The sequence below is a fragment of the Pyxicephalus adspersus genome, chromosome 3 (assembly GCF_032062135.1).
Source record: "Pyxicephalus adspersus chromosome 3, UCB_Pads_2.0, whole genome shotgun sequence".
NCBI lineage: Eukaryota > Metazoa > Chordata > Amphibia > Anura > Pyxicephalidae > Pyxicephalus > Pyxicephalus adspersus.
Window position 1 is genome coordinate 82,754,524 of NC_092860.1, and position 27,716 is coordinate 82,782,239.

The 27,716-nt window shown below is 39.9% G+C and overlaps 1 protein-coding gene across 8 annotated transcripts in view; it reads left to right on the forward strand.

Moving 5' to 3' along the window:
- PTPN13 (protein tyrosine phosphatase non-receptor type 13) overlaps positions 1-27,716 on the forward strand; it is a 180,719-nt gene that overhangs the window by 39,743 nt on the left and 113,260 nt on the right. Inside the window, exon 1 of one of the 8 annotated variants that reach the window (XM_072405458.1) lies at positions 18,732-19,007. The exons of the other annotated variants lie outside the window; for them this stretch is intronic. The gene's annotated coding sequence lies outside the window, so the exon portion shown is untranslated. Of the gene's footprint in view, positions 1-18,731; positions 19,008-27,716 lie in introns of those variants that run through there. 8 annotated transcript variants of the gene reach the window in all.

A 27,716-nucleotide genomic window follows, 5' to 3' on the forward strand; every position in this document is an offset into this window, starting at 1 on the left:
AAATAAATGGTTTTCTCGAGTTATGTCTTTCATGCCTTTGTTGATAAAAACACTCTGGGGATTGAAACTTAATTGAAAGTAGGGTCACCAACATTAATCATTAGTTTTTTAGGCCCCCTGTGTAGGTATTTTTTGGAAATGTGCTTTGCGATCATGTTTTCTTGTACAAATTGAATTGTTTTCTGTAATTGGTGGAAAGATAGTCCTCAGTAAGGATTCAAAGTGATACTTTCCTACAGAGGGAGATTTATTAACAATGGAAAAATGGTATAGGAGACCTTAGGTTTTGTCATTTTTGCTTTTGGGGATTTGGTATTTGTTTAGAAAGAAGAAAGGAAAAAACAAAATTTGGTCTACCTGAGTTATATCAGTTGTGCCTTTGGTGATATTTCATTTTCTGATGATTTCTTTCGGTATTACTCTAGCTGTTCTCAGGTTGGGCTTCTGATCCAAGCAAGCCATATGTAAGTAATCATGCTGCTTTTCAAAATAAACTAGCACAGGCTACCCTTCCAAGTGTTTCTTTGGCATTTGCTTTGCAGTCATACTTTTTTGTGTAAAATAATTTTTTTTTTATTTCTATTGTGTGTCAATGGAAAGTAGTCCTTAACAGGGATTAGGTTTGGTATTCTTACCATCAGGGAAGATTGTTTTTTTAGAAAGAAACAAAAATGGTAAAGTGATTTGCAATTATATTTTTGTATAATTTACATTTTTTACTTATAAAATTAGAAATTCTTACGATGGAGGAAGATCTGTTCGCAAAAAAAAGGACCCCCTTAGTTCCTTATTTGAGCCACCAGTGATAACTGTTTTAGGTAGCATCACCTGCTTTACCCTTACATAAATAAGACTTCTTACTTTCTATGAGTTCTCTAGCAGTGGTTATGTAACCAATCATGTTGCTATTTGCATAGGTCACCTGTGCAAGAGTTTCTTGGAAATGTCCTTTGCAATCCTATTTCTTTGTACAAATTCAGTTTTTGTTTTACTGACATTGGGCTTCTCACCTGGCCTTTGTAAGATATATAAGTACACCTACTGTTTTACCAATATATCTAATCGTGTTGCTCCTTTTCAAAAAATTGCATAGGCTTCTTCTTCAAGTGCTTCTTGATAGTATTATTTGTAGTACCGTATATACCCGAGAATAGGTCGACTTTTTCAGCACCAAAAATGTGCTGAAAAAGTCACTTTCGATTTATACTCCAGTCAGGCTGCCCGGCACGGTGACCCAGTGCTGTGACAGAGCTGAATTACCTTGCTGGGAAGCCATGCTGAAAGGGGGGGGGGGGCTTCCTTTGTTTGCCTGTCCTTCTTTTGCCCGTCCTTCCTTTGTTTGCCTGTACTTTTGCTGCTGAAATAAAGAAATATAGTGTACTTCCCTTGCCGCAACAGCTTCTTCAGCCCGGGACCCGTGTGACGTCGCTGCAGGGCGGAACTTCAATGTCGCGCCCTGTACCGCCTTGTAGGAAGCCTGGAACCGAGCAGGGCGTGGTTTGGAGTGTGTCCGCATCCTTAAGCTACGTACACACTTCCAATTATTATCGTCGGAAAACGAACGACGAACGTTCCTGCACGATATATATGAACGATCCTGTCGTGCACATAGTTCCTCTATCGCTCAAACGATCGTATCTATTGTGTGTACAATATCTACGAACGATCGTGCCGTTAACTCTATGTGCAGGATCGGTGCTATACGATCGTTCGTATATATCGTGCATGAACGTTCGTCGTTCGTTTTCCAACGATAATAATTGGAAGTGTGTACGTAGCTTAACGCTCAGGTGGTTAAGATATATGTGTTGTGATTGGTGAAACACATGCTCCATGATACCAGGAAGTGCTAGGTATCTTGTTTGGTTCCTGTTGCTAAAAGGAGGGGCAGAAAAGTGAACAAAATGCAGGTACATACAATGGTGGATTGGGGGGTGAAAGCTAACACCTTTTTTACCTGAATAGGCAAAGTAAAGTTTTTTTGCTATGGAAGACTTAGTCTTGTAGACAATAGTGTTAATTGGCTTCCCCCTAAAACTGACCTTGGACTGTATTAATGACATATGACTATGGTAGGGACATTAGATTGTGAGCCTATTTGCGTGACAGCTAGTCACATGGTTATGGTTTTTGGACAGTGTTGCGTAGTATATCAGCACTAAAGCTTGATGGCGGTGTTTACCGTATTATGGCTGTTGTTGATCTGGAACTTTAAAGTTCTTTTTTTAAGTCTTCTGTTTTTTATCCACTTACCATAGAAATGGATATTGGTACCGCTAATTCTGGACCAAAACAAAAACATAGGTCATGTGAAGCTGGTTTCAAACTCAAGGTTGCGTCAAGAGCATAAGAGAGCAATAACAGTATTGCAAGTAGGGAATTTTGTGTTAACGAAAAACAATTAAGGGATTGGCATAAAATGAAGGCTGACTTAGTAAAGATTCCAAAGGCTAAAAAAGCTTAACGTGGTTTCACGGGTTCATATGGGGCTTTAAAGACTGAATTGCATAAATGGCTAATGGAGTGTCGTCAAAATGGTTATTGCGTAACACGCACGGGAATTCGCTTATGTGCCCTTCAAATGGCTAGGGATGACAAATATAAAGTACCAGGCATTGAAAAATTTACTGAGTCAGCAGGATGGTGTACCCACTTCATGAATATATTTGGCCTATGTTTGCGACAAAAAACAAAGATTTCCCAAAAGTTGCCCCAAGACCTTAAAGAAAAAGTGATGTCATTCCAATCATTCATCATAAAACAAAGAAAGAGTCATAATTATGACCTGGGAGATATTGGGAACATGGATGTAACACCTATGACTTTCGATCTACCAAGCAACAGAACTATGGCAAGTTTAGGAGACAAAACTATTTTCCTCAGAACCACAGGAAATGAAAAAAAAAACATTTCACAGTTGTTCTGTCATGTTTGGCTAATAAAACTAAGCTGCGGCCTGTCATTATTTTTAAAAGAAAGACCTTGCCTGAAAAGGTCAAATTTCTACCACGAATTACAGTGCGCGCACATGAAAAAGGCTGGATGGATGAAGACGGAACAAACAAATGGCTGGAAAAAATTTGGAACGGACGACCAGGAGCAGCCTTAAAGAAGAAACCATCATTGCTAGTTTGGGATATGTTCAAAGCCCACACATCTGATGACATAAAAAAATTGGCAAAGTTTTCCTAAATTACTTTGGCCATTATTCCAGGTGGGATTACGTCTGTATTGCAGCCCCTGGATGTGTCTTTAAACAAACCTTTCAAAGACGTGCGCGAAAAATGTGGCATGAATGGATGTCATCTAGTCAAGCCTGACTGACAAAAGGCTGACACAGAATTAATAGAAAAGTGGGTTCGAGATGCATGGGAAGACATTCCAGAGGACATCCTGAAATGGGGCAGTAGTAATGCTATGGATGGCAGTGAAGACAGCGCTTTGTATGAGAATGACAGCAGTGATGGTGATGATGATGGCTGTGAACTCAGTGAAGACAATGTCCATGCTGATACCCTCACACCAGCTGAAGTTGAAGCTCTGTTTGGACATACAGATGATGAGGAGGAATCCAGTTTTGAAGGATTTTAACTTTGTGTTTTAGCTTGGTGACTTGATTGAGCTAAGGGGGTAGTACTCTTAAGGTATTATTGTTGATACCATATTGTTTTTGTTGACTGTTTTAAGCTAGTTTACTGTTTTTCTTTGAAATAATAATGAAATAAATTTTAAAAAACATATACCCCACTGATTCCTCAAATAATGTTATTTTATTGTTTTTTTTTTTTTTGAATATTGAAACTTGCCAGTAGCTGCAGCATTTCCCACCATTGTCTTATACTTGAGTCAATTAATTATTTCTGTTTTCCAAGGTAAAAATAGGTACATAGACTTATACTCGAGTATATACGGTAATATTTATTTGTCTAAATTGATGGACTAATAATCCTCAGTGTGGAATTGGAAGTGAAATTCTTACTACTGGAGAAGATTTACAAGTAGGGAACTTGAGAAATGTGTACAAATAATGTATTTCTCACCGAATAACGTATTTTAATACACAAAAGCCAATCAGAAAAAAAAAACCACAGTGGGGGTTTCTTTTTGGCACGCAATAGAGTATGCAAAGTATTCAGGAATATTGCCTCATGGAATACTAGTAAATTTTTGCATTTACATACACTGTACTTTGTACAACCATAAGGTCAATACTGTTTATAAACCACATTAATTGTGTAAAAATCTGCCTATACTATACAGATTATCCTGTTGTTATTCTGCAGCCTGGTTCAGGGGCAAGTATGTCTCCCTTAGTTATATCAGTTGTGCCTTTGGTGATTTTGAATATTTTCTGATGGCTTTATTTTTTTTTTGCATCACTGCAACCTTACCCAGGTTGGGCTTCTAATCCAAGCAAAGCCAATCAGAATTAATCTTTCAGCAATCCTTTATTAAAATATGATTGTAGTAAATTATTGAACTTCAGCTTTTGGTCCTTGCACTACTTTTTTTTGTTCATACTTTCTTTACTGTTTAAACCTTGGACACTAGAGGGACCACATTGCACATTTGTATGTAAAGAAGCTAAATGGATGTAGGTTTACTTTAACCTAGGAGAGATACAAAGGCAACCACTACTCCCTTGGAAACCTCCAGCTGCCTGGCTGTAATGTTGAAGCAAAACCCGGAAAGGCAGATAACGAACACTTACTTCCCTGTGATTGCAGTTTTTGCATGCTTGTTTGGGCAACCCAAAAGAATAGGAAAGCAAAGGATATCTAGTCACCCAAAACTAAATAGGGAGATCAGCATCAACAGTTTATAAATCTGAACCCAAACATGTTTCCTTGAAAGTGAAATCGTGCTTTGCTTGTGTTGGACAGAGCAATAGTCACATGTATTTCTCCCTCCCCAGCAGAACATACTGTAGATCCACTCTCTTGCCTCCAGCTTTTTGGCCACTGGGAGCACCTCATATATTTACACGCCTTTGTCACAATCAGGGGGTGTAGAGTGACAGTCACTGCATGTATTCATAGACCCCTGCTTTAAGCATTGGAGTGCTATATTAGATGTATAGTGCCAGGCAAGTCATATATTCACATACCTCTGTCATAAACACTGGGTGAAAAATGCTAGTAGTTTCACCTTGTCTGTTTTGAAGCACCCTGTTTATTCTCTTTGTCAGCGTCGCTTGCAGGAGCAGTGAGGACCAGGCAAATAGCTGTCAGTCCTCTGCTCTGCAGCCCCGGCTTCCCTTTGAATGTGAGTGGTCCCTCCGCATCGCCTGCTCTGAGACTGTTCAGCTGAAGGGGATTGTGCTGAGACTAATAAGTAGAGTATTCTTGGAGATTCTTATTTCAGTCCTACACTGCCATTGGCTGCTGGGGCCTTATAGTCTCTCTACTCCCATTGATCTATGCCTGTTGTAGGGTTAGCTAGGCTAATCTGTGTTGGAGTAAATTTTGTGTAAATTTGCCAACCTTGCCTGTCTTGACCTATCGTTTGTTCTCAGCCTAGACCCCGACTCTGCTCCTGCCTACTCCCTCTGTACCTCATCTGGTGAACTGATTGCTCGTGTATGACCTTGGTTTATACTCTGGATTTGCCTTGTATAACTTGTGTCGCAAATCTGTGGGCCCCTGGTCCTCTGCCGGCAAATCCCCAGAGGCCATCCCTTGTGCATTAAGTCCTGGGGGCAACCGTGTGCTGGGGGAAGCAACCAGTCTCCAGAGGCTGAGCAAGGAACAACAATGGCTGGGGAGGAAAGATGCACTAGGAGTCATTACATGAATGGGAATGTGTTTTGGTTACTTTTAGGATTTTCTCTAGCGGAGTTCTGTTTACAGTGGGATTCAGCAGTAACAGTTGTAGAACTGAAGACCTATGATATTTCTTACATTTTTTTATAAAATGGTTTACGTAGTAATGTACACTAGCAATTGGTCACTGTAAACTTTTTTTTTTTTTTTGTGAAATATAGTTTTGATTGTTTTAAACAGAAAAAACAACATACAAAATACAGATTCCAGAAAAAGCAAAGGTACATAAACGGTTCTTAAAACCATAACACACATAAAACTAAAATAGTGCAAAAATAAATATGCTAGTAGTGTATAAAGCTTGTATAGTGCTTCTGGCATACACTTGTGTAGGGACAGAGGACCACCAGTGTCTTACCCCTATGTATGAAGGTAACAAATAAACAGCATATATATATTTGATTGAGCAAGGGATCATGGACAGAAGGGTCACCTTCGCTGTAAACTTTTTAACAGTTTCCTAAAACAGAATATGAAGAATTCTATCCTTAGGGGAACAATTAGAAGGGTGCTTTTTTCAGATTCTGCAAAATGAAAGCAAGTAGTGAGGAAAAGAAATGGAATTCGGGGGTACCTCTCCAGAGGGATCACCACCACAAAGCAGATGGGTGAGTCATGGTAACTTAGGGTGTACCTCCTGTGATAATGATGTGCCTGCACCAGCACGAACACAATACAGAGGAGCTGAGGTTTGACATTTATTGTGCTATTAGCAGTCAAAGAAAAACTGATAACAGAGGTTTCTGAAAAACTGGGAGGCATACTTAAGCTGCGTACACACTTGCAATTTTTGTCGTTGGAAAGGATCTTTCACGATCCTTTCCAACGACAAGGGGCTGCAAGATGCATGAACGATGCTGTACATACTGCACCGTTCATGCTCTATGGAGAGGGGAGGGGGGAGAGCGACGGAGCGGCACCCTGCTGCGCGCTCTCCCCTTCCCTTTCATTACGATCGGCTGTCGTCCATCGTCCGTGGATCCGGCAGGTCGGTCGTCTGGACGATGGACGACACCGACTGTACACACGGAAGATTTTCGCCCGATAATTGGCCGATGCCGATTATCGGGCGATAAAAATCTGCCGTGTGTACGTAGCTTTAGGGGTATGGAGCAAATTGTAGGTTTGTCCAGATTTCAGTGTTAACACATGACGGAAGGCTGCTCTGATTTTAGTAAATTGAAAAATCTTGTTTTCAAACTATAATGAACACAGCAAGCTTGCAGTGTCTATGCTGGAGGTAAGTAGAATATCTGTCCTTTGTAAGTAGAATAATGTCATCTGTCCCTTTTGCAATAAACGACCTGCCTTTTCCCAAACTTTTATTTCTAATGTTTATTTCGGTTTTATGGGACCATTTTGTGCCCATGTTTGCATGCAAATGCAGCAGATTGCAGGACAGTTCCAATTAACAAGTGGCTTTGGAGTGTGTGGTTGATTCTCTCCTGGAGGAGGAACTACACCACAGTTGCAACAGCTAGAAAACATGTTACCTGTAGTGTGGTTTACAACTTCTGTGTGCATAGCAGCAATTTACTTTGCCCTTAGGAGCAGCTAACTGCCTGATTTTCCACTGCAAGTAAGATAATGCATTGTAATCCTGTGCTACTACTGTATTTATATAACCTTTGTATCTCCTTGTTACCTAGGTTGCTCATCTAAGCAAAACAGATAGCAAAACAGCACCACTGTATATTGTCCCCTGAGTTCATCTGGCCATCCCTAATGTGAGTGTTGTGTTAGCAACTCAGTAAAATGTTTTATTTCAGAAATAAATTGCATTCTTTTTAGGCTTTTCCAGCCATTGAAATATAAACTTACATGGAATTTTTTTTTTGCCAGACAATTGCAGACAGCAGATCATTTTCAGTAGCTCAGAATTTATTAATTTGCTCTGGACAGTTTACAATAAATCAGGCTGATTTTATTTTCTATGGCATAGGAAACATTTCTGAAATTTGACACACACTATTCAACTTACTACTATCCAACTTCAACTGAACAATAGTGAATAGTTCCCAAGTTTTCAATCTAAGTTATCAGTTCAAGTTTTTGTTTTTCAGTTCTTGCTACCTAAAACAGTTATCTGTTTAGGACAAATTTAATAAGTAAAGGAGCAATTGAAAACCAGAATTCTCTTAGTGCGCAGGCAACAATGTGATTACTCACTGCATTCTGGTTACTGCACTGCTACTGGTTACTGCACTATGTACATGACCACAGATGATTGCACTGCACTGTCATTGTATATAATCCTGCATTGTAACTGTAGATTGTTGAATATTAATTAAAATGGCACAAATACAAATCATTCTATTTCAATTGAATGGAACTTATGGGCCCTTACTACCTCTAAGTAAAAAATATAATGTGGGGTAAGCTAGGTGTCCCACACCAATTCCTTATCCCCTGCACTGTAAAACTCTTTAGGAAGTTATGGTTTTTAAACCCTTAGCCTTAGCAGCTAGCGGGCTGCACAGAAGCCACTGTCAAAAAAGACTAAGCTTAAAGTTGTTATGGTCATGCGTTTTGTTGCTACATTTTTCCAAGTATCAAGTGGCTATCCTATTTCCAAAATGGCAAGATGGTATATTATATTTACTATAAAGAAAAAATATATAATAGGGCTTGGCCCATGGTGGTGTGAGCATGCGTTCCATCTAAGCTCCTGGGAATGCTTGGCATCGGGCTACACCAGTTTGAGAGCTTTGTCAAGATGGAGGAAGGACACTCAACAGCTTGTGGACAGGGCACAGGGTCCCATATCATCTGGCACTACATATTTTGTACTATCCCAGTAGGACCTGACAGGTTGCTTTAAATTCCTATCCATTGATTCCTTTTATGTTGACAATTGGTAGACCCTAGTGCCTTTCAACTACATCCCTTGTGGAGCCACCTTCTCTGCCTTAAAGGTAACAGCAGTTGTGGGCCCCCAGGGAATGCACAAGTCCAATGTATTGCAGTTCCAGTGGTATATTAGAGCCTGATATGACCAGCAACCTCTTCTCTTAGTATTATCTCAACCAGTGATACCCCTTTCACTTATATTGGGCTTTCAGAGCAAGACCTTTGGCCCTACAAATGCAATCGTCAGTCATTCCCACTTTGATTTATGATGCCATTTAACTCTGACATCATGTGGAACATGGCTGTTCTATATTAATATCAGTCTCTCTATTACCTATCCTCTCAACTATGGCCAGGGTTTTTTTCCTTTTCTCCCCCTGCCTACTATTTGTTCCTTACTAGCCCTGGGAAGACAATGGTGCCTGAGCTCTAGGTTTTTGGCCCAGATGACTCTGAGAGACTGGGGTCGAGCTTCGAAAGGTTCTTTACATGTTCATGTCTTGGGCCTGATTGTGTTGCTATAGTGGCCATATTATGGATGTTTGTAGATCAAATGATTTAGCCTATATTTTGCTTTGATACTTCATCCTTTCTGTTTAAGGTTACTATATTCTGCAATAGTTTCCTGCAAAAACCTTTTTTCTTTACTGAAATAACAAAGTTAAAAAATGTTGATTATGACACATAGATATAACTGACATAACATTATATGACTGACATTAAATAGAGAAACAACAAAGATGTATATTGAAATAATTTGTTTTTCCTATTCCTCCTTTAAAAGGGCCCACAACATTTTTAAACTATGAACCAGATTACAGCCCATCATACCTATCAAGGGCTAGGCTGAGGGTGTATAAAAGAAAAAAGGAACCATTTGTCATGGCATGCTTTCTGAGATTAGGATAAGTTTCAGAGGCAAGGAATGCTTTTCAGAGAGTCAACATTTTATAGTTCGGCCAGTTCATTCTGATAAACTGAAGCAACTGTTTTAATATCTGCAGCTAAAGGGTACAGAAAAAAGTTGTGTGTCTTTTGCAAAAACAAGAAGCTACACACTTAGTAGTATTGAGAGGATGGCAGAACCTTTCCTGCTTATCCTTAATTAGGAAAACCAGTACATATATATATTCGTATCAGGCGAGACTCATCTGACACCTTACAGTGCTGCCCTTTCTTTTCCTAAAACCAGTTATGCCATGAGGAATCTACAAGAGGCTTCTATAAAGATAGACTAAGATACTATTAACAAATGCATTATTATTATTATTTAATAAAAATCTAACTGTAAAATATGAGTATTTAATTTCTGCCTGCATATCTGTCTTAAAACCATCCCTTTAGTTACCTACACTCTAGTTGTCTGCATTTTACCAATCTGTTTTCAACAAGCCCAACTTTTTTCAAGCAAAGCATGGAATATTTAGGTGGTATGAACATGAAACATATTTTATGCAACTAGCCTATTTTATTATCAGTCCTCACCAATATTTTTTCTTATTTGTGTGTTCTCTAGCTGATCTAATATATTCTATTTGGACCATCACATGTTCATTGGTGGGTAATCTAATTTTGTTTAAAAGTTATATAACACAGTTAAATAAATGGAGAAAATATGAATAAGTGCTGACCCGGAAAAAAAAATCACGTGTTCTGCCAAGAAGCAGGATTGCGGACAGCTTAAAGTTCTGTGTACCACTCTTTGTACAAGTACAGAAGCCATTATCCATCTGATTACTTGCTGCCTCTAAAGTTTCATAGCTTTGTAGGCCCAAAACCCATTTCTGCTTTCAACAGCAGAGGAAATAGTTCAGTACAAATTGCTTCCTGCTGAGAGCTAAACAATTTTCCTAATGTAACTTGGTGTTAAGCCAAACCAAAACCTTTCTACAAAAATAAATCTCATACCCTTTACATTTTTCATACTCCCTTTTTCAAAGAGATTCGGATATTATTGTAAAACTGACTTGCTCTAGAAATAAATAACACTGGCAAATAAATGTAATAATGTACACCAAAGCAAATATACTTATACATAATATACTTATAATATGACAATTGAATAGATGCCACAAAAGATAGCCACAATACGCTTTGGTAAAATGCAGCCTGTGGTAAAGGTATAATTGTACTAAATATCAAAAATAGGGTGAGCCTTGACTGGAAATGACACTCCCATTCCTAACTCCATTGTTCCTACTTTAAATTATATAATTGTATGTCTTGGCAAAAAAAAAAAATCCCTGCAATATATGTACATTTCTCCACTGCTTTTTTTTTTACTAAGTTCTCCCCTTCTGGATTAGAGAACACCTTCCTCTCTCCTTATCTCCAGAAGATGTAGTCCAGCAGGGATGAATTTGGGCAGGGCTGACAACACTGTTCAGGATTTCAATGCAGCAGAAGCTTTGGAAGTGAGAAGTTTCCTGAATTTATGAAATATATAAACATAGGGTTATTCATTTTTTTTTCTTTGCCCCTTTCGCTCTTGTCCTAATTGTAGCCAGCTCTGAGCCTGGTTAGGTCCCCCAATGATTCTTCCCTTGCCGCAGACCCCTATAGACGGTGCCATTCTGTGTAAATTCAAAACCTGCTAAAAATTATATATTGTGTCTCCTGAGGAAGCAGATAATCCTGCATGCTTTTTTGAGATTAGCTACTCGTTATTTAGAGAACAGGACCAGATTTATCCACAGCCAACATAAACTGTATACTAGGGCAGAAGCGGCACACAGATTCTTAACCACTTGTTGCTGATTATCCGTACCGCATTACCATGAAAAACAGTCTGCAACATATTACCATATAAAAAGGTACTGAACAAGCACATTGCCAGCCAGCCCAATAATATTGTTGCTGTTCCTGTGCGTACAGTGCATTTTAATTAGTGTAATACAATGGACCTAAAATCAAGAATAAGATGTCAGGTTTTCCTATTTCTTTGTTGTTTGTTCTTAGTATACCAACAATCTGTTTCTTTAAACTTCCCACCTATAGCTTCAATATGCTTTATTATTATTAATTATTATTAAACAGGATTTATATAGCGCCAACATATTACGCAGCGCTGTACATTAAATAGGGATTGCAAATGACAGACTAATACAGACAGTGATACAGGAGGAGAGGACCCTGCCCCGAAGAGCTTACAATCTAGTAGGTGGGGGAATTTCACACACAAAGGATGTGAGATATGTAGTGTGGGAAGTAGTGATGGTTTCAAATGACAGAAGAAGCCGGGTAGGCAAGTTTGAAAAAATGGGTTTTGAGTGCTCTTTTAAATGAGCAGAAAGTAGGAGCAAGCCGAATAGGACGAGGAAGACCATTCCAGAGAGTTGGAGCAGCTCTAGAAAGGTCTTGTATTCGTGCGTGTGATGAGGTTATGAGTGAGGAAGTCATTAGTAGGTCATTGGAGGAGCGGAGAGAGCGGCAGGGGGAGTATTTTTTAACCATGTCAGAGATGTAAGTGGGACAATAACTGTGTAGGGATTTGAAGGCAAAGCACAGGAGCTTAAATTTGATTCTAAGGTGAAAAGGAAGCCAGTGGAGAGAACTACAAAGAGATGTAGCGGAAGAGGAGCGGAGGGAAGGATGGATGAGTCTGGCTGCAGCATTCATAATAGATTGTAGAGGAGAGAGTCGGGTTAGTGGAATACCAGCGAGAAGGATGTTACAGTAGTCCAGACGAGAAATGATAAGAGCGTGTACAAGGAGTTTGGTGGTCACAGGGGACAGGTAGGGGCGGATTTTGGAGATGTTGCGTAGGTGAAAGTGACAGGACCTGGAAATGTTCTGAATATGGGGGGTGAATGAGAGGGCCGAGTCAAAGGTGACACCAAGACAACGTGCCTGAGGGGAGGGCCGAATAACAGTGTTGTTAGCAGTTAGATATATGTCAGGGGGGGATTTGGAATTTGAGGGGGGGATGATGATGAGTTCTGTTTTATCCAGGTTGAGTTTCAGGAATCGGTCAGACATCCATGATGAGATGGCCGACAGGCAGCATGAGACCTTATCCAGGACTGAGGGAGACAGGTCAGGGGTGGACAGATAAATTTGGGTGTCATCAGCATACAGATGGTACTGTATGCCAAAGGAGGATATGAGACTACCGAGAGAGGAGGTGTACAGAGAAAAGAGGACCGGTCCAAGGACTGACCCTTGGGGGACACCAACAGGGAGGAGAGTGGGTGAGGAGGAGTTACCATTGAAAGAAACTTGAAAGGAGCGGTCAGACAGATAGGAAGCAAACCAAGAGAGAGCAGTGTCACAGATACCAATGGAGCGCATGATTTGTATTAGAAGGGGATGATCAACAGTGTCAAAAGCAGAGGAAAGATCAAGGAGAAGGAGCATTGAAAAGTTGCCTTGAGACTTAGCTCTGATGAGGTCATTGGCCACTTTAGTAAGGGCTGTTTCAGTGGAGTGGGCAGCTCTAAAACCAGACTGGAGGGGGTCAAGGAGAGAGTTGGTGTTCAGGTAATGGGTGAGTCTTTTGTAGACAAGGCGTTCAAGGAGTTTGGAGATATATGGGAGAAGGGAGATAGGGCGGTAGTTGGAGGGTAGGGAGGGGTCCAGTGAGGGTTTCTTTAGGATAGGGAGAATTATGGTATGTTTAAAAGCTGAGGGGTATTTACCAGTAGAAAGGGAGAGATTGAATAGTTCGGTTAGGGCAGGGGCCAGGGTGGAGGAATGGGCACGGAGTAGATCAGAAGGGATTGGGTCCAGTGGACATGTAGTGGACGGAGATGATGAGAGGAGAGTTAAGACTTCGTCCACAGTAACAGGGCTGAGGGAGGCCAGTGATGATTTACAGGTGGAAGGGGTGGGTATGGTTGGAGTGGCTCGGCGGGCAGAGACATCATGTCTGATTTTGTCTATTTTATCTCTGAAGTAGGTGGCAATGTCTTGGGCAGAGAAGGATGTTGTGGGGGGAGCAGGTGTGGGGTTTAGGAGTGAGTAGATTGTAGAGAAGAGGTTGCGTGGGTTGGAGGCTTGAGAGGAAATGACTGCGGAGAAAAAATTTTGTTTGGTGACAGTGAGCTCTGTGTTAAAGCTTTGTAGCTTGGCTTTGTAGTCCATGAAGTCAGTGCTGAGGCCAGATTTCCTCCACTTGCGCTCGGCTGCACGAACAGACTTTTGTAGCTGTTTGGTGTGGTTGTTGAGCCAGGGTCGGGGGTTGGTAGGGCGGGGATAGCGGAAGGTGGCAGGAGCAACATTATCCAAAGCCAAGGAAAGAGAGTGGTTTAACATGGTGGCAGCTTCATCTGGGGAGGTGATTTTGGAGAGGGAGGGGGTTAGGGATGCAAGGCCGTTTGAGAAAAGGTTGTGGTCAAGGTTACGGATATCTCTCTGCCATTGACCAAGTCTGGGATGTGGCAAGGGAGGGCAAGGGTTTGATAGGTTGAAAGTGATGAGGTTATGATCAGAGAGGGGGAATGGTGAGTTGTCAAGGACGGTGAGGTTGCAGAGTTTAGAAAATACCAGGTCTAATGCTTTTCAAGGCTAGTCACAAGGATAGGAGAGGGGTGGTTTAAAATAGTTGGCCTCAGGGGTAAAAAGCACAAATACAGGCCTGGTAGTGAAGGTAAATCTGTGCCAAACCAAAAAAATACAAATTAACTTAACTGCTCTACTGTTGCTAACTTGCCCCCTATTGCCTCAATCCACCCAAAACATCCTGTGCAATATTAACTTAAAGTCACTGTTTGCATAGGGTTAGGTGCACACAAACCTTTCTGCCTAATTATTGGAAATGGAAAGTGTATGGATGCAGTGGATTGATTCATTGTAAGAAAGGAGCTGACATTCTATGATGATATGTACTATAATAAGATTTAATTTATTTTAATGTTTACCTAAACCAGGTATGAAAAATTATGATTTAAAACTTTACAATTCAGTGATAATGGCGTCCATCAGTTCATAACTTCCGTAGTTATATAAAGATCCATGATATTTACTTAGGTAGGTGGTTCAACATGAAGACTTGTGTCAATTTCAGTGTGGGTTTTCCACCACCATACAAGTCTAAGGAAATAAAAAATCTGCTTGTAGAAATTAAGTGAAATTCAGGTTAGAATGAGGTCCATACAGGTCACATGCAGCTGTCAATGAGTTCTTTATGTTCTCAGAAGTTTCACAAACTGATGTCAAACTGATGCCATAGACACAGTCACTTCGGCTAGGTTCAGACCTGCCTTAAGATCACCTGGCACCTTGACAGCCACTCTCGCTGTGGGTTCTTAAGGAACCAGCACTTGCAGATTTCACAGCAGGCAGCAGTGAGTAATACTTCCTATCATACTCTATGAGGCTGTTGCTGCTTATAGAAACAGGGGTGCACTGACATGAGAAACCACCACAACTGCCAGTCTAAACACAACCTAGCAGTGCTCAGAGATGCAATATTTTTCAAACCGCAACCCCTTTTCCAAAGCTCTCCTGCTTAGTGCATTTACTACTGGTTATACTACCTGTATTAAAAAGTAGCATCGTGACAAAAGTGGCAGGAGTTATGTCCTATTAACTAAATTCAACCCACTAGAAAAACTCCATTGTGCCATAAATTGTGTTTGTATCCCTTAAATTAAATCCCAAAATATCAAGGTGTGATACTCATCCCCTGAGAGATTTAAAAAGCTATGCAATATTAGGAAAGAATACAGAATATTCTTGTACAACACAAGAGTAATTATAAAGCAATTACCTGAGGAAAACAGATTCAAGGCCTTAAAGGAAATTATACCTTTAGCTCACTTATTTTTAGGCTCCATTTACATCTTTTTGTTGTATTGAGCATTACATCATATGTTAACACAGCACATTATTAGGGCAGTCTTTTGAGAAATATTGGGCTGCCAGTGTACACTAATGTGCTAATAAATGCAAATTAGTTTTTTTACCATAGTACAAAGATCTAAATGCACCATTAAGGTTTTATACCTACATTATCTACTTCTCTCTGCAATTTTAAGCATTTTTTGTAGAGTTTCCTGTGGGAAAAATGTTTTTTTATTTTGAATGATTTATTGCACTAAACTCTGTATATGTGTTGTGATTTTAAAGTTGCTCCAGGGTCCAGTGAAACACTCTTTTAAGGATGTTTTACTAAATACCTTAAAGGTCAAAATCTCAAATGAACATCCCTGATATCATGCAACCCATGTAAACTGTGTAAATGGGAACATAGCTGACAAATAAAATAAACGTAACTGGGCCCTCTGACCTCACAGGCCCAGTGGCAGCTGTACCCTCAGTAGTTTCCCCTAAATACAGTATATATATTTTGGCAAGTTTTTAAATTGATGTGGCGGCACTAGCAGAACTTGCTCCTCCAATAATTCTGGCTTCTAGTTAATTCCAGGGAGCCAAGAAAGATTGTCTACATTTATTCCCATGAGGTCAAAGCTAACATGACAGAGCTAATAGGGTCAGGCCATAATTACTACAATGTGTGCAATGAATTGCATGTTTTAAGTGGGCATTCAAGAAACAAAAAGTTAGTGAAAATGTAAAAACCTTATTTTTAAAACCTTATTTTTGGCAGGTAAGGGTGCCAGTTTAGATTTTTTTGCAATAATAAAATTTGCAAAAAGATAATAGAATGCCTCCAAACTGTTCCCATGTTCACAAAATAACATGAATAATATATAAACCCTAACAATAAACATGTCTTATTTACTCCCTTTTGCTTCGTTATTTTACCATCCAAACTGGTTTGGCATACCTGTTGGATAAGTGCAAAAATACCTGTTGATCTTGCCAGAAACCCTGTAAGCTGATCATTTTATGTGTAGTCTGCTTGTGCTGATTCTAATCAGCTTCATTGTTTTCGGCTTTCTTTGAAGCCCCTTACAGATGTCAGATGACTGTCGCTGTACACAATCTTTCGTGATTGTTTCCAGTGACATATGAACGAACGCTGTACACACAGCACCATGCTGTTCTATGGAGAAGGAAAGACAAGTCATAACTATTTCATCTCGGGGGACAATCAACTGCAGTGTGTATGTAGCAAAGGACTGTAGAACCAGTACAATCCATGGTGTTCTTATCCTGCATGTTCTAACATGCTGGGTGATGTATGTGCACAAGGTTTAAATCAGAATATCATTCTTTTTTTCTTGAAAGTTTGATAATTAACTGAATTACTACCTATTTAGTGTGTGTGACTCCACTTTTTACATACAGTAAGTTAGGGTACTGTATAAAACTATCAGTATGCTGATGTTGAACACAGATGGTAAGAGTGCTGACTATCACTTTAAAGTAACTAGCAGTACTAAGTAGGTTGCAGTTGGCTTTGGTAAGCAGTATGTGGAGTTGGAGTATTTATACTAGAGAATATGCATGGTGGTGCATATGCATCATATGCTATATCAAAGTGTAAATCACAACACAGAGTATTTAGGGTGATGGTCCAGAGTACCGAATGTACAGTAAAGCAAATGCTTTGTGACAGTGTAGTGTATGTAATGCAACATGTAGTGCGGCTAATATTCACAGTGAAAATTAAAGTTTTTTAAAAAGTTTGTAAAGTTTCATATGTTCATCTTTATATACAATGTTCTGCACAGCAAATGGAGATGAACATATGAAGTTTAACATTAATAAAAACTTTAATTCTCACTGTGAATGTAATCAATATTAGTGTCCATTGTTAGCACAAAAGACTTCCAAAACTTGGAAATGGAAATTAGAGAGCACAGAAATATGTAAATTCATGGCATGGATACAGGCATGGAGGTCAGCGGGAGGAAACCAGACTGTGGACTTCAGCAGATTCCCCACATTTTACAATACAGGTAATAGGAAAGGTATTTACAATGTAATTTTATTATTATTATTATTAATACACAGGATTAGCGCCAACATATTACGCAGTGCTGTACAATAAATAGGGTTGCAAATGGCGAATACAGACAGTGACACAGGAGGGGGAGAGGGCCTGCGCCAAAGGGTTTACAATCTAGGAGGTGGGGGAATTTACACACAATAGGAGGGGAGGTTTGTAGGGGTGAGAAGTAGTGACGGTTTCAAAATACAGTAGAAGATGGGTTGGCATGTTTGAAAAGATGGGTTTTGAGTGAGCATAAAGTAGGAGCAGAATAGGACGTGGAGGAACATTCCAGAGAATTGGGGCAGCTCTAGAAAAGTCTTGTAGCCGTGCGTGTGATGAGGTTATGAGTGAGGAAGCTATTAGTAGGTCATTGGGGGAGGGAAGAGAGCGGCAGGGGGAGTATTTTTCCACCAGGTGAGAAATGTAAGTGGGACAAGAACTGTGTAGGGATTTGAAGGCAAAGCACAGGAGCTTAAATTTGATTCTAAGGTGAAATGGAAGCCAGTGTAGAGATGCAGCGGAAGAGGAGCGGAGGGAAGGATGGATGAGTCTGGCTGCAGCATTCATAATAGATTGTAGAGGAGAGAGTCGTGTTAGTGGAATGTTCTGAATATGGGGGGTAAATGAGAGGGCCGAGTCAAAGGTGACACCAAGACAACGTGCCTGAGGGGAGGGCCAAATAACAGTGTTGAATGACAGTGAATGACAGTATTTTACAGGTATGACTTGTCTTAGCTTTGTATAATGACAGGGACACTTTATTGGTAACCTTTGTGGGAATGATGAACACAACTGTGGTGATAAAACACATTGACTGTACATGAAGCCTGCCATTACCGACCAGCTCAATACTTTCTAAGTTCTCTATACTGGAAAAACTTGCAGAAACGTCAGAATTGTGATATCTCTATTAGAATTTCTGTCAGAGATTCAGCCACAGGCAGACAGCTATCACTTCCACAGGAATGGGGCCAGTAAGGGTAGCTTGTGTCTTATTTCTGGAACTTTAGGTGTCATTATAAACAAGTTTGATGTTTGTATTGTGTGACTCCCATAGGACAATACAGGGGAGCATTGTGCCTGAGGTAGTTGTAGAGCCGGTGCGGCGCCGGTAGGTGTCAGCAGTGTGCCTGTGAGTGCGGTGTAGGAGGAGGGGTGAGGGAGGGAGTGATAGGCAGATTGTGCGTCCCTGTTACAATGGTTACAAGAGCCAGCCCCGGACTGCAACACACGCAGGAGAGGCAGCAACAAAGAGGGAGAGCTGGGGCTGGACATGGAAAGTAGTGGGGACAAGCTCGGCTAGAGGAGTCCTAACTATCGTACTTTGTGTGACCCTGAACCTTGTGTGTGGCTGAGCCATGTGGTGCTGAGTCTCTGGAGGCCCCTACAAGTCTTTGTGCTGGAAGATGCTCATGTCGGTGCCCTCCTGGATGTTTTCATATCTTTCATAACTTCTACAGAGCCCTGTGAGTCAGTAGTCCAGGAACAGACAGGTAAGTTGTTGTTTTGTTGGGATGCAGACAAGTTTTCCTCCGCACATCCCTATTGAGATACCTGTTGCTGCTGCAGAAGAGTTCAGACGGGCGGTTGACCGCTTAATTTTAACCGCAATGCACCCGGGAATATGGCGGGGTAATATGGCGAGATATTGGTGTGCCTTGGTGGGTTTGCAGAATGTTCTAGAAAGTGGTTGTGGTTCTGTTGGTACCTGTTGCAAAGGATTATGGGTCATCTGTTGCCCGTCAGAACACTTCCAACTGCTTGGCGGTCCAATTCATGTCTGTAGAAGCGGTCGATTGCTTTTAAAAAACCGACCCGCCTGGAGAAGGGATCTCAACCGCTGCCGTTTGGTTCTGTGATAGCTGCGAGCCGTCCGGTTCTGCTATAGAAAAAAAGAACGCCCCTCTGAGCACTGCCTGTATTTTGTTTTTTTCTGTGGTGTCATTTGTAATAAATAGAAAGTTTTTATATTATCACACACCTAGAAAACTTGCAGCCCCATGAAATCAAAAGATCTGCCTTTTTTCTGACTCCTCGCTATAATAATACAAAGTGAGATCAAATAGAACATTTAAAGAAATGGGTAAGAAGGGCTGAACCGGCCTTACCCCCATGCCTTGCTGTGCCATCCTAGGGGCATTTTTGTGGGATCCAGGGAAAGCCCGACCGTCCCGAACAATATGATCCTCAGCATCTTCATGGGATTTGTGATTCTCAGCTTTTTCAGGATGAGGCCCAGTGACTGTCACCTACAGGAAGGGGCCAAAAGCCTGAGTGTAAGATATGGGTTTTGTTTGTTTTTATTCTGCTTTCACTTTATTTTTTTACATGGGTACAAAACAAGCAGATCCTGCAAGATTGGCTGAAGAATAGCTGCCAATAGGATCCTTGTGCAGGCACTTCCTGTTACAAGCTGAAAACTTTCTCCTAGTTGTTGAATGAGTCCCTGACAACTACAAGTGGTCATGTTGGATCACATTGTAACTATTAGTGAACAAATCTAACACAAGGATATGCAGAGGGCAATAGAGGCTGCAGGAGGTCAGCAGAACCAATATTTATAATAAAAACAAAGGAAATTGTTTAATACACAGTCTTCAGAGACTACATCAACTTTTAGTGCCACTTTGGTGGTGATTCCTTTATTTCTGGATGAAGTTTTCAGCCTGACTCTGCTGGCCCTGGACACATTTAAAAAAAACAGCCTGTTAACGCTTTGCGCACATTTATTTCCTCTGATTGAAGGCAGATGCTCCATACTGCTGATCTAGCTGAGCTCCAATGGCTGGGAAATCTCATTTGGTTTTCAGGTCTGTGTTTCTCAGTAGTATCTATTAGCTGGTTTTGGTTTTACTTTATTGTTTTCTTTTTTACACAAACACCGATGGACCCCCTCTGGGCATAACAGCCTCTGTTTGTTTAGGAGGGTCTTTGCCTTTGGTTTCTAATGATGCTACCAACCCCCACAGATACCAATCCAAATGAGGGCACTTCAGTTAGAGAAGGAAACAATTGGCAACTTTAGTTTTCCATGTCACTGTCTTGTTAGTGTTTTTGGATCCTCTGAAGAATATATGTTGGGACAATATTAAAAGTATTTATTTTTTAAATGTTATACCAAATAAAGATTTGAGCATATTGGTGGGCCATAGCTTTATTGTAAAATATGCTTTCTTTTTTTTTATATATTAGGATGTTTTGACATACAGCTTCAGGTTTCACATGTTGCATTTCTCATGTTGTAGCGGCTGGTACTTTGTTCACTCAGTCATAGCAGGAATCAGGTAGAAGTCAGGATTCTGGCCTGGAATGCAAAGACATTCCTGGCGTTTTGTGTGTGTGCCCCGGTCAGTTTAGAGGTGATCTTCTGGTACAATGCACTCTACTGTATTTAATGTAGAACGTCACCATGCTTTTTTTTGGGGGGGGGGGGAAGGGGGAGGATCAATCTTTTTATTGTGTCACTGTTGAACAGATTTATTATAGGAAATTCACTCCATAAGAGAGCTACAGACATTTTTATTGTGTCACTGTTGAACAGATTTATTATAGGAAATTCACTCCATAAGAGAGCTACAGACAGCCGTGACAAAAACACATCCAAACACTGAATATTTGGGTGTGCTAGACAGATACCGCCAAAGCTTTGTAGCAGTGGATCCCTCACAGCACTGTTTATTATTTAAACCGATATTTTTTTTGGGGGGGGGGGGCAAAAATACAACCCTTAGTTTTATATGATTTTAACTTTTTAATGAATCAAATGTCGAACAATAAAAATATAGCATAGTGCATGCACAGCAATACAATATTCTAAAAGACAATTTTAGCAAAATCACTTTTCACTTCAGCAGGCGCACAGTTAAAAGGTCGTCAGAGCCACGTTTTATTTTGTTGCAGTGCCATCTGTAAGAGGATGTCACTTTTGTAAATCTATGTCCCTTCTCTTGTTTAGCACTGATTGACCTATAGCCTCCACTGTATCTCTGACTGTTTATCCTACTTTCATTTTGTTGATTTATTTACTGACACAGATACAGCAGCTTACAGAAACTTGGATAACAATTAACTTTTATCCCAGAAATACAGCTGTCTGCTTTATGTGACTTTTAGCACAGCAAGCACCATAGAACAATGGGCCTCCTCCTAAGGTCCTTACACATCACTTTTTTTTGCTTCCACTAATTAAGGAGGGAGTAGATTTCAGTGACCCAGTTCCAGGTATTAGCATAATCAGAATGTGGCCCATTCATTGCTAATAGGGTAGGTGCTGTTTGTGTGCAGGGTGACACAGAGGGATCCTTACAAATCTTGTAATTAGGATGACATCTTTACAACCCTAACCTGCCTAAATGCCTCCTCCCTTATTTCTTGGCTGGCCTAGATATGTGGAATGTACTCTTTAATTATAACCATGGATTAATATTATATATACATATTTATTAGTGTGAATTTGCAAACTACAGCTTATATGCAATATATTGTGACCAAAACCAAGAAATTTTGTTTTGGCTTTTTTTTATTATTATTAATATTAATAAACAGGATCTACATTAAATAGGGGTTATAAATGACAGACAATACAAACTGTGACACGGGGAGAGGACCCTGCACCAAAGAGCATACAATCTAGGAGGTGGGGGAAGATGGGTATAAAAAGTGGATTATGTAGGCGTATAAAATCCATACATTCCATTTTTTTTTCTGTTTGCAGTGCTTGCTCCCTGTAAAGTCATTAGTCCATTCAGAATGAATACACACATGGACATGTTGGTCTGATAATACTGGCATTAATGACTGATTATGTGTTGCGTATACACAGGGAATACACAACTGGTAGATTGTAAGCTCTTCGGGTCAGGGTCCTCTCCTCCTGTATCACTGTCTGTATTAGTCTGTCATTTGCAACCCCAATTTAATGTACAGCGCTGCGTAATATGTTGGCGCTGTATAAATCCTGTTTAATAATAATAATCATTGCCAATAAATGGTGGTCATATGTGGAAAAGTGATCAAACTGCCAGAAACATTGCTGAACATCCTAAACCTAAGCATGTAAATGGGGTGAAAAAGTAGATATCCCAGCACAAGTCTTACCAGGGTTTTGTGTGAGGAGAATGTTTGACTAAAAAAAATCCAACCCAGGGGTATGCTAATCGCTGAAATGTATCTTTCTACCGAAAACACTCATTCCTGTATTGCCATCTAAACCCTGAAAATGGCTGGTCACATGAAGTAAGTGTGGAGCAATTGTAGGACTTTGGTCTGTTGATAGGAAAATGCACGGGAGGACCTGGCTGTGTGAATAGGCGATCTTCTTGTACAACAAGCAAGCTCAACTATACAGTGGGGTTTTTGAAATTTGAAGCATTCATAATCTACAGAACAATGTACTCCCTGCACTAATTTGCATGACTGCTTTGAGATTTTGCCTTGTTCTATTTTGGGTTCAGCAGCCTGGATGAGCCCCATATTGAATGAATGGTGTAATTTGGGTTTCTTACCTACATATTGTGAGTGACTCCATGATGGTTGTCTAGTAAGTAGTCACATTCATCTGGACTATTTCTTGTAATGGTGAGGTTTAGAAGTTTTGTAGAATTTTGTGTGGGGAAACAACCTTTAGTACTGTGTCCATATTGTATGTGTTAGCCAGGCCAAACTAATTGGGATCAGCTGTACACATGGCCTTTTATATGTGTGGATTGGGGCTTCTCACTCCCTGCTGCTGGGTGAAGAAGCTGATAACACTGTAAAAGGTACATGCATGGTTTGTTTTGGCGAACCAATTAGGAGGTGTCCTGTCAAAATCTGGCATAAGTTTAGTTAGTGGCTTGAACAAGCTGATATTTTGTTATAAACTTGCTGTACAAATTTTTTTTTCACTGCCTTGCTGAATAAGTTTATGACAAGTGTGCTTTGGCTGACCCTGTATTGTACGCGGTTTACAACTTCCACTACCAGTTGAGCCTATCCCTTATATCATGATTTAATACAATGAGATTTCATGTATTACAAAAAATGTATGAATCTGTTTTAATACTCTAAAGCAGTTCAGGGGAGTGCCTCTGATTGCTCTGTTTTGGCCCTGGACACATCCTCCACCAATCCTCTGTGTAGTAATTATTTGTGGTACACAACGGTTGCACTAAACAGTACTGAGCGCTGTTGGTTGAAAGTCTGAACCATCCTGTAATCCCCACTGCATAGGATTGACAGCCTATCTTTTAATATTAGGCTATTATATCTAACAAGCATCATGCATTAAGCATTGCTCAAAACTTGAACTTATATTTTCAGCCTATTTCTTTGTTACAGAGGTTCCCTAATCATAGGCTGAGAGAATATTCTGCTTGAAAAACTCTTTTTGTCGGAAGACATATTTGTGTTTAATACACGTGTATTCAATGGTAATACTTTACACAGAATACAAATATATGAATGATGCAGCCTAGTCATTAGAACAATGCACTCTGTGTATCTGATATCTCTGCAGTGCTTGAGTGGAATGGTAGAGGGATTGTAATAGCTAATCTGTCCTTGTGGTGATTAATCTACAAATCTCATGGTTGGATGTAGTGGGATATCTTACCTTTTGACTTGAGAAAACATGAAGAAAGGACTTCCTACAGGAGGCAGTGAGTATTGTAAAAACACCTGCATTTTTACAAGGCCTGGCTAATAAAAATTAGGAATACATGAAAATAAGGTAATAATAGGGCTTATTTGAGTCATTTAAAATCTGAACAAGTTTAGATAAAGAAAACTTGCCCCATATAATTCTATCAGTGGGTGTCCTCAAATCCCATGCTATAATGTCTGACACATGCAGCCATGTATAATATTATGTAAAGCTGTGTGGCCTTTACTTTCAGGATATAAGATTAGAAATAAAAGTAAGAAAAAAAGTTGTGTGAAAAGGCCTGGCTATAGGTTTCTTCTGCAATGTCTGTTTTTCAGACTGTTGGCTGGACAATAATGCGACATGGCATGCTGACGACCTAAGACCAGGCATCACACGTAATGTTGTTGCCTAGGCAAAGCCACCACACATGAATGCAGCAGAGAGAATGGCAAAGTAAGAGCCATGTGACCGTATTGGATGTCAGTGTCAATGAGATGCACAATCTCCTGAGTCTTGGTTTCAGATGGAAAGCACAAGGATGCAATCACTCAATTACCAGGCTGCCTAAATGTTACATGGCTGCTGGAAATAATTAAAAAGACCAGTAAATAAGGATTTGTCTATATATTTATACTTATTATTTATGTGCAGAACTGAGAAAAGTACAAATATACAAACAATATGTATAAAAATGTATAAATAAATTTTTTTTCTCTTTAAAAAAAGAAATGGACTACCTTAACATAGGACACAACAACACTTTATGAATGCACACCTAAGCATAAAAACAAATTTTTTAGGTGTATCATTTACAGGTTTAAGCCAAAGTGAGTTTTAGGATGTACATAAATTCTTGTAAAAATCATGCATTATTTAACAGGAAAAAAAATAGATGTAGAGCTTGCTAACAAAAATCTCTCTAACCCACTACAATATCTAAATCAGATTTACCCATCCCCTAATTGTAGTTTCAAAATGCAGTCACTAATTCACTGATGGGCAACTCAAATGTTAAAACATTAACTTTTAGTGTTATGGTTTGGCTGCAGTTAACCTCTGGTCACAGGTCCCTTTACAGTGGCACAGCCTAATCGGATTAACATTTTACTAACAGACTGGAATGCAATGCCTTTGTGAGCTGGAATGTAGAACAGAGATCTAGTTTACCCCCTGAATGAATTAATGCTGAACTCCAGGATAAGCAAATATAAAGCAGACCTTCTACAAGGGGGTGCTGATAATTTCCCAGCTTTGCCCAGAAAGAAGAGAGCCAGAGTTTTGAAATAACACATTTATTCAACATATTCCCCCCGAGACTGATGCACTTGCTCTCGGCAGCATCTTTGACGTCAGAAATATTCTCAAAACGTTGCCCCTTCAGGTGTTTCTTCAAATTCTGGGACTGATAATAGTCCAAAGGGGCCAGGTCAGGTGAGTAGGGGGGATGGTGGACAAATTGGAAATCCAGGGTGTTCAATTTGGAAGCCACAATGTTGGACGTGTGCGCAGGTGCCTTGTCTTGCAAAAAAAAGGATCCCTTTGGTCAACTTTCAATGGAATTTCGTCTTAATTGCCTCCTTCAGCTAGCCCAGGAGGTTAGCATAAAAAAAGTCCGGTGATACGAGAGCCCTGAGGTAGGTAGTACACCAACAGAATACCGTCTTTGTCCCAGAAAACAGACGCCATTACTTTTTTAACAGATTTCTGGGTTTGGAACTTCTTCGGGTGCCGTACCCGCTGTGGCGCCATTTCTTTGATTGTTCCTTGGTTTCAGGATCATAGATGTGGAGCCAGGTTTCATCCTCAGTCACTAACCTAGCCATGCCTCTGTCATCACATTTTAGGAATTGCAAAGACCTGATATTTGCACAGTTACATACTAAGATATTAGGCTGTCATACGCCCCCGCACTCATTTTGCTATTTCATCTGGAAGGGGGCAAAGCCAGGAACTTCTCAACACCCCCTCGTATGTTAGCTGCAAAGTTCACTTTAAACATCTTTATGAACCATCATGTTCTTCTGCAACATCTAATGCGCAATAATACCCCACATGTAAAAATCAGCACTAAGGCCTCTGTTTATAAAACTAGGAATCTGACATCCTTCAAATATATCTGGTGGGAATCTTCCAGGTCCGTGTGTTTTTTAGTGGCAGTAGTTGATTCCCACCGTAGAATTGTTGAGGGAATGTCAGATTCCTTGTTTTATAAAAAGAACTCTAGGTGTCTGTTACTGAAAGATGGCCTTATAACTACTAATATTTTGACAGTTTTATTTAGATGTAATCCTCCATTTCCTAGCTTGTTCTCCCTATAGCCTTGGTTAGGGTTGGAACCAAGCTGGACTTTTCTAAGTTATGAGAATGGCTGGAACATAAAATGTACAGGCTTGCACTTTCCTAATTAACAGGAACTTTAGGGCTATTGGTCAGAAAATTGTGCCTTTGTCAACAAGCAAGAGGGTAATGAATGACTAATAGTGGGTAGCATGGAGGGGAAACTCCATAACATTAATACCTTTTTTTGTACAAGAATTCTTCAGTAGACGGTAATTCACAGCTATTACACATCATGCTTATTTACTATACAAATATCCTAATTACCTTTTTTAAACAATTAAGCTGTAAAAGGCTTAAGATGAATTACACTCCACAAGTCATTTTTATGGCTATCAAACACCACAGAAGTAACTAATATAGAGCTGTATAATAGCAGTAATTCACGATAACTGGTTGAAAGAGATTAAAAGAAACCCAGACTAGACCTTGGGAAAATTTAGCCAAAACTTAAAACTGAAGGCTGAATTCACAAACCTAAAGCTATGAGATGAATGATCATGCTTGTCTTGGGTGAATATCTAACATGTGTGCCATGGTCCCCCAATGCCGCAGCAGATTGATGAGCGACTATTGTGCAGTGCTATGGAGGATAACATAGCTGAGCCAGGCTCACTTGTCCTCCTCTTTCTGTTAAACAGAGCAGTGCTGTGTGTACAGTGATTATTCCTTCATCTGTCACTGGAAACCATTACAATAATTTCCAGCAATGATCATTTGACCAGGGCTGTAGAGTCGGTAGATAAATCCTTTCGACGCCAACTACTCAGTTTCTGGTACCCCTGACTCCGACTCTCCGACTCCTCTGTATTTACAGGGTTTCTCATTTTATCTTCACAGTATTGCAACCAACTTTCACAAAAAAATTTTGACTCCCTAATTATTCATTAATCAATCAAATCAAAAATATAATTTAAAATATTTATAACACTATTTTTTACCATAAAAGTTTTTCTCCAAAAAAATTTATAAAAACATATGAAAATAAATGGATTTGTCAATTATTATGTTTTTTTACTTTATATAATTTTAAAATTAAATATTTCATTGCTTTTACGGTGGCATTGCTTTTACGGTTCCAGCCACATCACTAATAATCTTGGGATAAACAAGGATGGCTTCTTCTACAGTCAGTTTTGATGAGCGAACAAACTTTTCTATTTCTTTGAATTCTTGAAAAAAACTCCTGCTGCAATCTCTTCTTTTTTGGACATTTTCTGGTCGTTTATCTTTCACGCAT